At 34.3% G+C, this 14,617-nt stretch overlaps 1 long non-coding RNA gene across 1 annotated transcript in view; it reads left to right on the forward strand.

Annotated features, from left to right (window-relative positions):
- Positions 1-856: 856 nt before the first annotated feature.
- The window catches only part of LOC307176647, a 43,750-nt gene continuing 29,989 nt past the window's right edge, over positions 857-14,617 (forward strand). Inside the window, exons 1-2 of the long non-coding RNA XR_013824855.1 lie at positions 857-956; positions 4,314-4,414. This is a non-coding gene — a long non-coding RNA (uncharacterized lncRNA). The remainder of the gene's footprint in view (positions 957-4,313; positions 4,415-14,617) is intronic.

The following is a 14,617-nucleotide window of genomic DNA, read 5'->3' on the forward strand; positions in this document are numbered from 1 at the left end:
GAAAACATTTTTCTATAATGGGAACTTATTAGAAACTCCCTTTATATTGTATAGCAACATAATAAAAGAAATCAGAAAATGAGATACTTAATTTAACAAGGGTCAAGTTTTAATCATTCTGTATAGAATAATGTTGCATTGAAATGGAATCTATACCAATCTTCTGAATGAGAATTATATAAACCCAAAGGAAAACCACAGCTACTAATTTCAGTATAATTAAATTCAATCTGATACTTCCATTTGAAGCCATTAAAGTAACCTTGTTCCAAGATGCAACTATGTGGTAACAGTATTAGCTCATTATCCGCCCTTTATTTTTTAATATCCTTTTTAGGAAATTTATACAATTGAAATGGCATGTGTGTTGATGACATTTATTGAAATTTGTAAATGAATAATTAGCTATTATAATAAAAATCTAAAACAGAAATTTTATATTAGGATGGTTATACTGTACAGGGCACAAACATGTAATTGCATGTATAATATTCAAGTCATATCAGGCACATTTGAATCTATCATACACAAAGTATTATACAGTATAAATGCATAATATCAGAAATGTTTTAGATAATCTAGTTTCATATGGTAATAATTGCATATGTACATATTTTTTCATGTATTACTTCAATAAATATTTCTTGAATTCTAAAAGTAGTAATGATAATATTAAGAACTTAATAAATATGTTGACAATTTTTACTGGGAAATTACTGTTGGGCACTTATTATATTTGAATTTTTAAAAAATATTCACAGCAACACTATAAAAGACATAATATTTTTATTCTCATTCTACAGATAAGGAAAATGAATATTAAGAAAGAAAAATAACTTGCTGAAGGTCACACAGCTAGTAAACAACAAACAGAGAGAGCCATTCTAGTCTGGCTGAGGATAAAAAAACATGCTTTACTGCACCAGCCAGTTCTAATGACATATAGAATGCTTAAGGTTTGTGTTATTTAATGTTTAACTCTGAGACATTTAAGTAAAATATCAAATGATGTATTAGCATAATGGAAATACATTAATTTTCAGATTTTATAAAACACCTTCTTGGTTGTGAAACAGATCTTGGGGAAAAGACTTCTTACTAAAATAGTTAAAGTATTTTCTCAAGAAAATAAAGTTCAAAATCCAAGTCTAATTGGCTACAAATCATTCTGCAAAAGATGTGTACTGAAAAATAATTTGTAGTTCAATATCTCCCTCTGCTGTTAGAAAACACTAATGAAAATTGTTTAAGCATATATGTTAACTTAGATGATAGACTACGTTTATACACTTAAAACGCCAGAATACATTAAGGTTTTCATAATCTTTATTTTCTTCTGTTTTGAAATTGTGACTCCTGTATTATATTAAAATTTTTCATTTCTTGAAATGTGTAAAAATGGTAACTGTTAGACATTAAACTGATAGTGAGTAACTTACATGATTAATTTACTCTCCTGAAATTTTATGTCTGTCATGTAGTTGTTTCAGGTAATCATTCTACTTAACAAGTATAACAAATAAAAGAAGACCTACAAACTTGTTCTGTTACCCCAAATGATAGACATTTGCATTCATATTAATTTGCATTGGAATACTAATTTTTTCATTATAAAATTAAAATTTAAGAAAAAAAATTCCAATTTTACAGATTTCCAGGGTAAGAAAGTATTATAACTAAATATATAATTTTTAAACAGCTACCTTAATAAATTGATAGAATCTAAATACAGTATTAAACAAAACTTCCTAATAAGGATTAAGAACAACAACCAAAAAAAATCATAGATCATAAAAGTGAAATATATTACATGATTACCAACATTTTTCTTTCTGAAAGTATAACATAGATATTAAAAAGAGTATACCATTTTTATATTTGCTAAGAATATTAAGTGTTTTATAAGTTGTTTCCTAAAATTGTGGTAGGTAGTGTTGCATGGATATCCTTTAATACTCCCTATGTTTATGATATATTGTGTTGCATAGATATCCTTTAATACTCCCTATGTTTATGATATATTGTGTTGCATGGATATCCTTTAATACTCCCTATGTTTATGACAATAAACATATTGCATGGATATCCTTTAATACTCTCTATGTTTATGACAATCAAAAATCCCCAGAAAGTTGAAGATTAAATAAGTGGAAAAATTAAGTACTTTTAATGAAGGAAAGAGAGAATATAACAGTTAAATTAATCCAGATTAATCTAGGAGAAAAAAGCATAAAGCTATTTCTAATTGAATGAAATAAATTTCATAATGAAATTAATATGTTATTTATAGAAATATCTAGTATAATGATTTAACATAGTGCAAGCTTATACTTTACCTGTTTGCTTCCATTTTTACATCTAGTTATTTAATCCCTTTCCTGTTTGTAACAATTTTTTTCCCTTGAAGCCAAGGGCCAATAACTTCACCACACTCTTCCTTAGATACTTCCATCAATGTAACTGTCTGCCAGGGATTCACCACACCTTCCTTTGAAAGAAATGTTTTCTTTTCCACTTAACTCATCATTGTGATGGTATCGCTATCATTCTACCATACAGTCTTCTAATAATTTTCTCTCATTTCTTCTTCAGCTATTCTCTTCTATGATCACATACTGTTCCTTGTCATATTCACCAAATGTGTCATATTTAATTTATGAATTCAGTTACAACACACCCTTCAGTGGTTTGATAGTTTAACACCCAGCATTCTGGGAAAGAACCAAACAAACTCAAAAGAACAACAAAAACAATGAGAAAAAACTTGGTACATGTTGTTTGTCTATTTATCTGACATAAATACTCCCACAACAGCTAATTAAGAAATAATATTGTGAAATCATTGGGCATACAGTTGTGAAAAGAAGCACAAATTCACACAATCAAGCCAGCTCCAGCACATAACTAATCTCTCTGACCACAGTCTTCATTACAGACTCCCTGTTTGTTCAAATATTCCCACTACAACTTATTTTAAACCCCATGTGAATTTCCAGTTAATTTTTATAGCCCAATTTATCTTGGTTTCCAACAATAAGAATGAATTGCTTGCTTGCATGCATTCCAAGCAGTTATTTCTGGCCCAGAATCTGTCCTCTTCACAGTGATTAAAGGGTTCTGTCTCTTTACACTTATGGTTCTCACAAATTTTAGAACCTTCAAGTCCCTCACTTCTAATTATGGAAACAGGGAAAAACAGAGAGAACATGAAGGATTGCCAGACCATTATAGGGCAGACCCAGAAGGGATATATATCATTTTCAGTACATTACATTGGAGGTTTGGATGAACTAGATATTTGGCAGAAACTAGAAGTCGCTAGTACATTTTCTTTATTGCAGTTGACTTTAATTTGGTTTTAAATGACAGTGGTGTTAATATTTTGTATTCTCTTTGATTGATAAGCATGGCACAGGTTTTTTTTCTGATAAAACATGCCATGTTCCTATTTCTCCTCAATTTGAAAGAGGATATGATTAAATTCCATTCCAGAAAAGAAAAGCTATGGAAAACTTTTTCTTTGCGAAGTCTGAGGAGGCTGAAGAGAAAAATAAAACAAAAGTAAAACATTAAGATCATAGATCTCTGTTGCCTTACCCTTTTTTTCTCAACTCATGTGTTAACCTTGAAGAAGTGTATACATGTATAGTATATTCCAAATAAGTACCAAATAACATGAAACATGGAATCAACTAGTGATACATTTCTCTGGATGTGAACTGGAAGAAGCCATAAGTCTCTAAGACTCACATCCATCCATGTAACTACGTTCATGGCTGTTGAAGGGTGATAGATATATAAGCCCATGTAAATACTCATGTCTGAACTCTTGCTTGTGATTTTCAAGATATAATGAAGTTCTCATGTACTTTTGGGAGATGATTTATAGAAGATAAAAATAAAAATTGGTTGATTTGTAATTTGGGGACATAGTTTGATTTTAGAATATAAAACTCCACATAGAATTGATATTTATGCTGGCATTTACAGGAAAAATGATGAGTCAGAAATGGCTTACTTGTGTGTATATATTTGTTTGTGATAGTGGGGTGCTTCTTGTGAAAAAGACAAGATATATATGAGATTCTGGCAATTGCAGTCCTCACTAATAAACATTTGGAAGGAAACTAAACCTGTGATATACACATGGAAGATTAAATACTTTGTATATTCCATATCCTCCCAACACCATGGCCAAGTGTATAACTGAAGATCTCTTTTCATTTTTCTTCTAGAGCTGACGTACATGAAAACACGTAATGAATCAGGCTATGGAAAGTGCATAGCAAACTTTATTTATTTATTTATTTTAGGTTGGCCCATGGTCTACTATCCAAGAAGGGATTTGAGGTCCTGAGGACCAGCTACCGCTCAGGGTAGTGTTTTTCCTTATGACAAAGTTTTAAAAACAGAGGTAAGTGAAAGGAGTTTTAACAATAGAAATGTATATAGAAAGCGTTCTACTCCCAAGCTGACTCTGGAGAAGCCAAGAACATAATGTGTAAGTATGGATCTTGTAATGTAACAAAAAAACCCTGAGTAACGCCTAAGGGGACATGGATTTCCATAATTTGTTTTGTGTCCAGGAGAAGACAACTTAGAGTGGAAAAACCTGAGCATAGCAGACTAATTTGAGTGAAAGCTTTTAAATATTACTCTTGCTTCATTTCCATTTTCACTTAAGAGGCTTGCCTACTAATTCCTCCAAGATACAGAAATTAGCAGCCCTAGCCAAAGGTGTTAGGTGTGGGTGGACACCATATAACAGAAAAGCCATGCTAGGGTATGCTGGCATCTGTCCCTCTGCACTTCCCGTCTTGCTTCTCCCAGGGAGTAGACAGCACCTACACCTCTGGTACCAGAAAAGTTGACTTGTGCACTGGCCAAACAAGAAGATTATTGTTGGGGGTTTTGTAGTTCCTGAGACTCTTTGGTCTGTGTACATCCCTCTTCTCTCTCTAGATGAGTCACTAAGTATCTTGAATTTTATTTAAAGTTAATGATTCTCATTTAGTTGGGACTGCTTCAGATTTAGGAAACCCAAATTGGAAAAAAGGGTGTTGGTCTCATTCTTTATATCTCTAAATAGAGCCTCACCTACTCTGCCACCCATCCACACACAAACACACACACAGGCTACTGCTTTCTGAGGCCTGCAAATCTGGATCAGTCCTAGTAAAGACAGGTCAGTGGTATGAAAGGTATGACTTCATTGGTGTTATGTAATCTGGAATTCCTCTGGCATTATCAGATGCTTAAAGCTGACACTTTAACTTGAGGTACAACTTGTGGCTTGTTTTGTGGTCCTGCTCTACTACACTTTCTATGACATGGAAAATTGACTCCTCCAGCTGCCTACTTCCAGTTCTTCCTCTTACAGTTCCTTTTTGAGAGATTTCTTCCAGTCTTATGCCTCCAAGAAGCTTTTGAGGGCAAAGAACTTTTAAGATCGCTCCAGACCTGCTAGTTCCCTCTTAGCAAACATCTGGTTCATGGGCAACCCTTGGAGAGATTGCCTTGACAGATTGTGGGAATCCTAGTCTTTCTTTATGAAGTCCTCTTCTCTTACTCTGTCGTCAGACACTTGGCTTTACAGTCTTCAACTTGAAGCATTTCTAGGTTTGTGCTTAGCCCATGTCCATCACCTCAAAATCAAGGGACACAAAATCAGTTATGAGTGGTCTCCTTGAAGCCCATCTCAGCACAAATTAGAAAAAAAAATCATATGTTTCTCCTCTCCATGGAGATTAAGAAAATGCCACAGAATTATAACATTTTCCAAAGAAGTTATCTCTCCCTTCGCATTTTTACTGAAGGCTTATGATGGCTCTAGTCTCAAAACAGATGTGTACACACCTTTATTGTATATCTTGCCTAGGTTAGCTACCTTCTCATTTCGGGTGTGGGGATACTTACCAAATATTTACCTATTTTGGTGTTCTGATACTTCAGCCAAAAGTGATTTGGAACAAGTCACATTTTAACAATGTTACAATATTAAAATTCAATGATAATGTGATATCATCTAAGAACTTTAGCTCAATTTTCTGTACCTGAGCTCTAATTAAGAAATATCAATTTGATTTGATGTGCATTTTTTTGTCAAGTAAATACTTTTCTGTGGTATTTATTATGTCATCTTAGCTCCAGGAGAGGGTATAGAAGAATTCTACACCAGAAACAAGTACGATAGAACACGTAGGATATACAGGGTGCGGAAAAAAAAAAGAAAAAAGACTTAAAACCGAAAAAAATCTGACAGTTAAAAAAGAGAATACAGGGAAGGACAGGGGTTGGGTCCTAGACAAGTGTGTCCTGACCTGCTTCTGAGTTTCTAGGTCATGTGGAGGGATGTAATAGAGAGTTTAAATGAAAATCCAAAGGCAAGGGTCTTTTGCTTCCATCTCTACTTGGGGCTGTAGGAAAAGGTAACATTTGTATTAAAATCACATGAATGCAACAGTAAATTCCTTCATGATGCCTTCAAAAAAGCCAAAGAGCCAACTATCTCATTAAAAGCCCATGTAGAGATAGAATAGGTGAGATAATCCATTGCAAAGATCAAAGGGAATCCATTGGGTTAATCAAGTATTTAAGCCCCACTCTCCCCATTGTCACAGATCACATAACCCTTTTCCTATACAGACAGATGCCTTCTTGGAAAAGAAGAGGTAGAGAAAATCTAAAAGACTGAACTTTTATTTCTGCTAAAAATAAAACAACTTAGGTGATAACATTTTATTTAACACTTCTTGAGGTGGACAGTCTCCTTTTGTAAGACTGCAAAATGGGGCAGAAGACAGGAAGCTTTTATGGAATAAAGAATAAAGACCAAGAAGGAAAAACAGGAAATATCTGATTGGCTGGGGCCACACAGTCAGCCTTGTCTGCAGTGAGAAAGCCTAGAGTTAACTTGGTGTTTGGGGATAGGCACAATGGATATACTGAATTTCTGATCAAGCAGAGCATTTAGAGGGACACAGAAGTTATCTAAGTTTTAGTTATGTATTTAAATCAATGCTTAATTTTCTTTAAGCTAATTAAGTGGTGTTATTTATAAATTCATTTTGGTAATACCAACTGAAGGTAGAAAAATATATATCTCTAACATACAAATGTAGACATATATAAACACACAGACACAAACAGAAATCTTACAGCTTTCCTTTTAATATTTTAGCCATGAGACAGGTCCAGTAATGCAAAACTCACTAGGTTACAAAAGAACAGCTGTATTCAACTTGAGTTTATGGCAGGTGGAATAAGTAAAGGTTACCTGTTCAGATGGCTTAAACTTTTTTTCTAATATTTGTGGAGAAGACTATTAAGATTTTTCATTTGCTTAGTTTCCAAATAGATTCTCCTTGGTCTTTTTTCTTCTGAAAAGTATTATCCCCTGAAGTTTGTTTTTCAAGGAAATGGCTCTCAGTACCTAGAGAAGACATATCTCAAGGTACAGAGAAAGAGTGAAAGTTCCTCTAAGAAGGACCTTTGTTTCCTGAGCCCAGAATTTTTATAATACCTACAAGGGGAGGTTTTAAGATTGAGAAAAAGGATAGGCAGGCTTTCTTTCTGTTCTTGAAGTCTCAGTTTGTCAAACAAGTTGTACAAGTTGTCTTCAATTTGTAAGAGTAAGACAGTTGTTTTTAAATCCTCAAAGAAGTGGGTTGCAACCTGAATTGCATCCAACTACATTATCTTCGATTTTCTTCTTTACATGAGGGAAAAGATCTTCAACTAAGATAGAACTCAAAAGATTCCTACATTCTAGATTAAGAGTCATTTGCCTTTGGCGCCTCAGGCTGGTGCAATGTCATGTAGGCCTCTGCTGCCGCAGGCTCACCCCGCACCGCATCCCTCCCCCTCCCTGCCCCCTGGCCTGAGGGAGCCAGAGCCCCTGAAGCAGCTGCTCCTTTAACCCAATCCTGTTTGGCGGGACCAAAACCAAAGCTGAACCCCTTAGCCACTGGAGGCATACACCAAAAGCAATGGGAATTACGAACCTGCAGCCTCTGAAAAGGAGACACTAAACACAGTAAGTTAAGCAAAATGAGAAGACATAGAAACACACAACAGATAAAAGAGCAAGGCAAAAACCCACCAGACCTAACAAATGAAGAGGAAACAGGCAGTCTACCTGAAAAGGAATTCAGAATAATGATAGTAAAGATGATCCAAAATCTTGGAAATAGAATGGAGAAAATACAAGAAATGTTTAACAAGGACCTAGAAGGATAAAGAGCAAACAAACAGTGATGAACAACACAATAAATGAAATTAAAAATTCTCTAGAAGGTATCAATAGGAGAATAACTGAGGCAGAAGAACGGATAAGTGACCTGGAAGATAAAATAGTGGAAATAACTACTGCAGGGAAGAATAAAGGAAAAAGAATGAATAGAATTGAAGACAGTCTCAGAGACCTCTGGGACAACATTAAATGCACCAATGTTCGAATTAAAGAATTCTTCTTCCCAGAAGAAGAAGAAAAAAAGAAAGGGACTGAGAAAATATTTGAAGAGATTATAGTTGAAAATTTACTTAATATGGGAAAGGAAAGAGTTAATCAAGTCCAGGAAGCACAGAGAGTCCCATACAGGATAAATCCAAGGAGAAACATGACAAGACACACATTAATCAGAGTATCAAAAATTAAATACAAAGAAACAATATTAAAAGCAGCAAGGGAAAAACAGCAAATAACACACAGGTAATCCCCATAAGGTTAACAGCTGATCTTTCAGCAGAAACTCTGCAAGCCAGAAGGGAGTGGCAGGACATATTTAAAGTGATAAAGGAGAAAAACCTACAACCAAGATTACTCTACCCAGCAAGGATTTCATTCAGATTTGATGGAGAAATTAAAACCTTTACAGAGAAGCAAAAGCTAAGAGAATTCAGCATCACCAAAACAGCTTTACAACAAATGCTAAAGGAACTTCTCTAGGCAGGAAACACAAGAGAAGGAAAAGACCTACAATAACAAACCCAAAACAATTAAGAAAGTGGTAATAGAAACATACATATCAATAATTACCTTAAATATAAATGGATTAAATGCTCCAACCAAAAGACATTGACTGGCTGAATGGATACAAAAACAAGACCCATTGGGCTTCCCTGGTGGCGCAGTGGTTGAGAGTCCGCCTGCCAATGCAGGGGACACGGGTTCATGCCCTGGTCTGGGAAGATCCCACATCCCGCAGAGCGGCTGGGCCTGTGAGCCATGGCCACTGAACCTACGCATCCGGAGCCTTTGCTCTGCAACGGGAGATGCCACAGCAGTGAGAGGCCTGCATACTGCAAAAAATAAATAAATAAATAAAATAATAATAAAAAATAAAATTAAATTAAATTTTAAAAAATTTAAAAAATGAATTTAACGTGTTTCATCTACTGAGACACGTTAGAATTTAATAGGGCAATTTGTACAAAGATAATTGAGGCAAGGTGACATAAAACATTAGAAGGGATTAACCTCTAGTACATTTTAGTTGGAATTTAGAAGTATTGCAGAAGCTTTTGTGCTCTGTATGAGCCTAAAGAACCCTAGAAAATCAGTAATCAAATAGGAGAGAAAGAAATACCACAAAGGAGTTATAGCACAGGAAAATATGGATGGTAAATGTCTAAGATAATTTTAATATATGTTTATTATATAGATTACTTTTTCCATGGAGGAATGCACATGATTATATATTTGTGAGATATTGCAAGTATAGCATCAATATAGAAAAATAAAATTAGATATGATTGGGGTAAATGGAGATGGCTAGAAGTGTTGCTGGCAATGTGAGTTGGGTCCCACTATGGCGTGCCTTAAAGAAGTTTTTCAGAACCGTGGAGTTTTTCAGAACATGTAGATTCTAGCAATTTTGTAGTGGAGAGGTTGAAAACAAGGAGAAAGGCTAGAGATTCAGGCAATATTTCAATCTAAAGTTAATAAAACCTTCAATTAGATTGATAGTAATAGAATAGAAAAGCAGAAGATATTGACACATGTAGATTTGTATTACTTTAGAAAGCAGTGGGAAATTTAAGTAAGGGAACCAGGCAAACTGTTAAATCCATAATTCATCATAGCTTTAAAGCTATTACATTTGCTCATCTTGAAGGTTTATGTTCTGTTGGCATTAACAAAAGACAATTGTAATGAGGAAGAAAACACGTTGAAGATACATAGGTGTTATGAATATCTAGTTAGCATGACTACAATTAGAGAAGGGAGAAGACTGTGAAATTAGGTGAATGTGAAAAGTTTTCAGTGCTCTTCTAGGTAAACGCTATGGAAAAGTATATTCATGAACACAGAGGCAGTTGCAAATAGTGATTGAAAACCACCTATTGATGAAACATGACCACTGACATGAGGGAGACATTGGGTGTTAACTGTCAATTGTGATGCCTCTTCAGAAGGTGTGAGCAAGTATTTAGGAGATTATGGGGACAGACTATCTGAAAGTCTGAATTCTGTGCAGAAAACAAAAACCATTAGATATTTAAAGCAGAAAGGATTTAATATATGAAAGGAGAAGCTTAAAAATGGTTTCAGTGACTGAAAGGGGAAATCAGGGGTCACAACTGAAGTACTGGGTTAAAGAGAAAGTATTGCAGTTGTGCTTCTGGTTGTGCTTCTGGTTCTGTTACACCACAGTTAACAGCATCTGCGAGCAGATTTAGGACAGCAGAGACGGGATGTCTCAGCTTCTTCCCAACATGAATGTCTCAGCCTCATTCAGTCACCAAAATGGCAGTAAGAACATGGCCTCTGTGTTACTTAATCATCCAAATCTCCTTTCAGTGCATCTCATACCCAGAATCCTAGCAGCAAGGGAGTATGGTTTAGTTTCTCGTATTCTGTGATTCAGAGGGCTCATAGAAGGAGATGCTGAGTGAAGCCCAGAAATATGAGTGAGGAAGAAACAGTAGGAGATGATTTTGGCAGATGGAATAAACAGGACAATGAGAATTTAGGTCTGAACCTAGTTATAATGCTCATGTCTCAGGTTACTCCTGGGTCTCAAGCAGCATCAATTGCAAATATTGTGGCAACATTAAGACATGAAAAAATTGCACAGAAGAACAATATGAGACTATTCAAGAGCTGCAACTTCTCTTACTACTAGAAACATACTTTTCAGCATTTTACAGATAATAATGTTTGGAGCACTTCCAGTGACCTCAAACATGTGAACTCTGGCAAGAAAAGAAAAAATGTATATGTACTCTCTGATAAAGAACAAAGTAGGTTATAGACATCAGAATAAATTCTAAGGTACTTAGTGCTCTACAGATACAAGGCAGTATTATACAATGGTTAAAGAGGAACTATAAAGTCATAGGTAAGGGCCAGGAATAACCTCTGATTCCTGACTCTGCAGGCAATACTTATGTAACCTTGAAATACTAGTCACTCTGCCTCAGTTGCCTTATCTATAAATTGGGATAATATAATACCTGTCTTTTGAATTGTTGTGAATGTTTAATTGGCTTTAAGTGGACTAACTCTAGGTCATAATACAGAACCTGACATGTGGTAATACTTACTAGATTTTTAAGTATTGTTATAGAACACTTATTTTCTGTTAGCACAATTAGAGATATTAAAAAAGCAAACAAAAAAATTTGATGGGGTAAGATATCATTTCCTGCCTACCCCTCCCCTTTCCAAAAAAAGGAAAAACAAATATTTTGAACATTTTTTTTACCAGTGGTACAGCCCTGAAATATACTAAAGAAGACTTTAAGTTTCCAGTCATTTGTTTCTGCCATAGAGGATGCCTAGCTCAGTGAAGGAGTGCATGTTACAATTAGAATCAGGCTTCTATTTGACCATGTTTAGATGTTAAGTTTGACATACCTCATATGTGGTGTGCTCAGAATTTTTGTTCTCTAATACACATATATTTCACTGAACCAAATATTTCACAGGATTATCATTGGTAAAAAATACAAAATTTAAAAATCAAATCTGTATTTTTGGCAGATCTAATCCAGTCCTACACGTTTTAAAAGAGGGAACATTCCTAAACATCAGATTTCTTACTGACCCACTCTAAGTCCTGTAAATTCCAATAATGAAAAAATTAACCTTCAGCAGAATGAGGTCCTTGTCATGAAACAACTCTAAGGCTCTCAGAGCTGTATTTCACATGCAGCGTTTATCTCTGTGCTGATCTCTGGCCCCTTGGGGCTGCTGTTTACCAAGCTGGCCATGCTGAACCTGACAATTTTCTGGCTTGGTTATACCTTCATAGCCCTCCCCTGACAATAGCATCTATTGAGGTCCTTGCTGGAGATATTTTACTTTCTCTGAACTGTGATTTTTCAAAAGCTTGGTAATTTGGGATCTTCACCTGAGTGGCAAGAGGTGAGATGACCGCATTATAGATACCTTGAGGACTGTAATTTATCTAGTGGCTGAAGGAGAAAGTTGAAGTGACTTAGAAGGTTCTACAGTTCTGGCAAGAGCTACTGGGGGCTGAGAGAGCAGAGAATGACCACCAGTCTTAATACAAAAACAGAACAAAAAAACCTTAATGTTTACCCAACTGAAAGACTTTGATAATTCATTCATATATTAAGATGTTTTATGCACCTTATTCAACTAGGGGGACCAAAAAAGTTGTCATGGGGGAGACTAAGTAAGTTATAGAAGATGTTCACTGTGAATATTTGTGGTCCCTATACATCTTAGTATACTAAGTGTCTTAGTATACTAAGACACTGTACTCTCTTAGTTTTTGTTTTAATTATATTGTGCTTTCTCAGTTTACTGGACTAGCCCTTTAATAAGAAAGTTCTTCAGGACTTTGTGTTCAGATATTTTGTAATGTTGAGGGGGAAGTTTATTTCTCTCCTTAAAAAAAATTAAAAAAAAGAACAATTTCACATGTCTAGTATATTGCTTTCCAGTTCTTCTTCTTGATATAATTAAGGCACATAATTTCTTCATGTATTTAATTTAAAAACATAGGATGTTTGGGCACTAGAAAATCTAGTATTAATTTCTAGCTTATATGAAGCAGAAAACAGCAATAGTTGCTTTCCTGCGTGCATTCACAATTCATTGACTCTCTATTATGAGAGTTAATCTTAAGGAGATTAGTCTAGTGGATTTTAATCATGGTAAATTCTATGGCATGATTTTGCTATTAAACACACTATCTAGAAAATATATTGAAAAAAGGGGATTGATATTCATCTACAGCTTGTACTTGTCAGAAGAAATGTGATATAAAAATTACTTCTGGTCTTTATGAGCCACCAGCAGTTCTAAAATATTAATATTAAATATTTTTGAGATGTCAGTAGGTTAGTTAATGTAGAGACAACTCATATAAAAAGAAAAGCACTCATAACTATTTCGGCTTTGCTTTGAATTAATCAGATATGATTTTCAAATGATTAACATTTATTTAAATGTAAAATGATTTACATCTTTCTAAATTTAAAATGCATTATTTATTAATGAGAAATTATTGATTAAATGAACTAATATTTTCCAAACATATATGAATTGATTACAAAATTATTTAGCAAAATGGTCTATCTCTTTAATTAAAATTTGGAAGCAAATGAATTCAATTCTCTTAAGTGTTATACATGCTTTAAAAAGGCTAGTAAAACCAAATATATGTACACTGTAAGTATAAAACTAAATGCACACATAAAGCAGAAGTGGTTAATATAAGGACTTCAGTTGTTTTTATATTTCTCATTATTTTTACACCTTCATAAGTTGCAATTTTTAGTGTTTAGGCCTTCAGTAATTCTACAAGAATCTTACAGTTTAATCTTATGGTATTGAAAGGGAAAAGAAAAATCTCATAAAACAGGTGAAGTTGCAAATTCTGTGTTGATGACAATTTATTCCTGATTATTATGAATGAGTTTCCATTGTATAGATACATTTACTTATATCAATAAAAATATGCAGCTTTCACAGAGGTTTAAATTTATGTAATTTAACACTTTCTTCTGAAATTGTCTAAGTCCATTCATTTCACCAGTACTATTTCTTTGGAAACTGCCACACCGTGTCTCTGTAATCAGTTCCCTGGAGCGTCACAGGCTATGTGTCATGTGTCAACACATGTGAATCGTCCATCCCATTTAAAATGATTAGGAAGCACTGGTATGCAATTCTCTTTATTTCTAAGTAGGCAAATATGGAAACAGGGAATCATAGCTAAATTAAAGAAAGCTGGAAAAAATAGCTATTGTACTGGAAAAAGGAGGAAATGATACGCATAAATGAAACCCTACCCAAAGTCCGAGCATGCTTTATCCCATATTGAATTATCTAAAGTACTCAGAGGAAACATTCTATTCACAGATATAAGATATCAGCATGGACACCTGTAAATCTAAAGAGAGGGTGTAACGTGTTTAAATATAGATAAGCAAAAACATTGGATTTCTAATATGCTTGTAATAATTAGTTTGAAAATATATGGGAAATTATCTCATTTGAAGTGAAAATAAAATTATCAAATGCCTAACACTAAACTTAGTAAAATAATTGTGCAATATTTGTTAAAATCAATGAGCAAAACTTTATTAAAAGACAGAAAATCATGCCTGGATTAATTAGAAGCATATTATGCTCCTGAAA

This window comes from Stenella coeruleoalba (assembly GCF_951394435.1).
Source record: "Stenella coeruleoalba genome assembly, chromosome: 18".
In the NCBI taxonomy this organism is placed as follows: domain Eukaryota; kingdom Metazoa; phylum Chordata; class Mammalia; order Artiodactyla; family Delphinidae; genus Stenella; species Stenella coeruleoalba.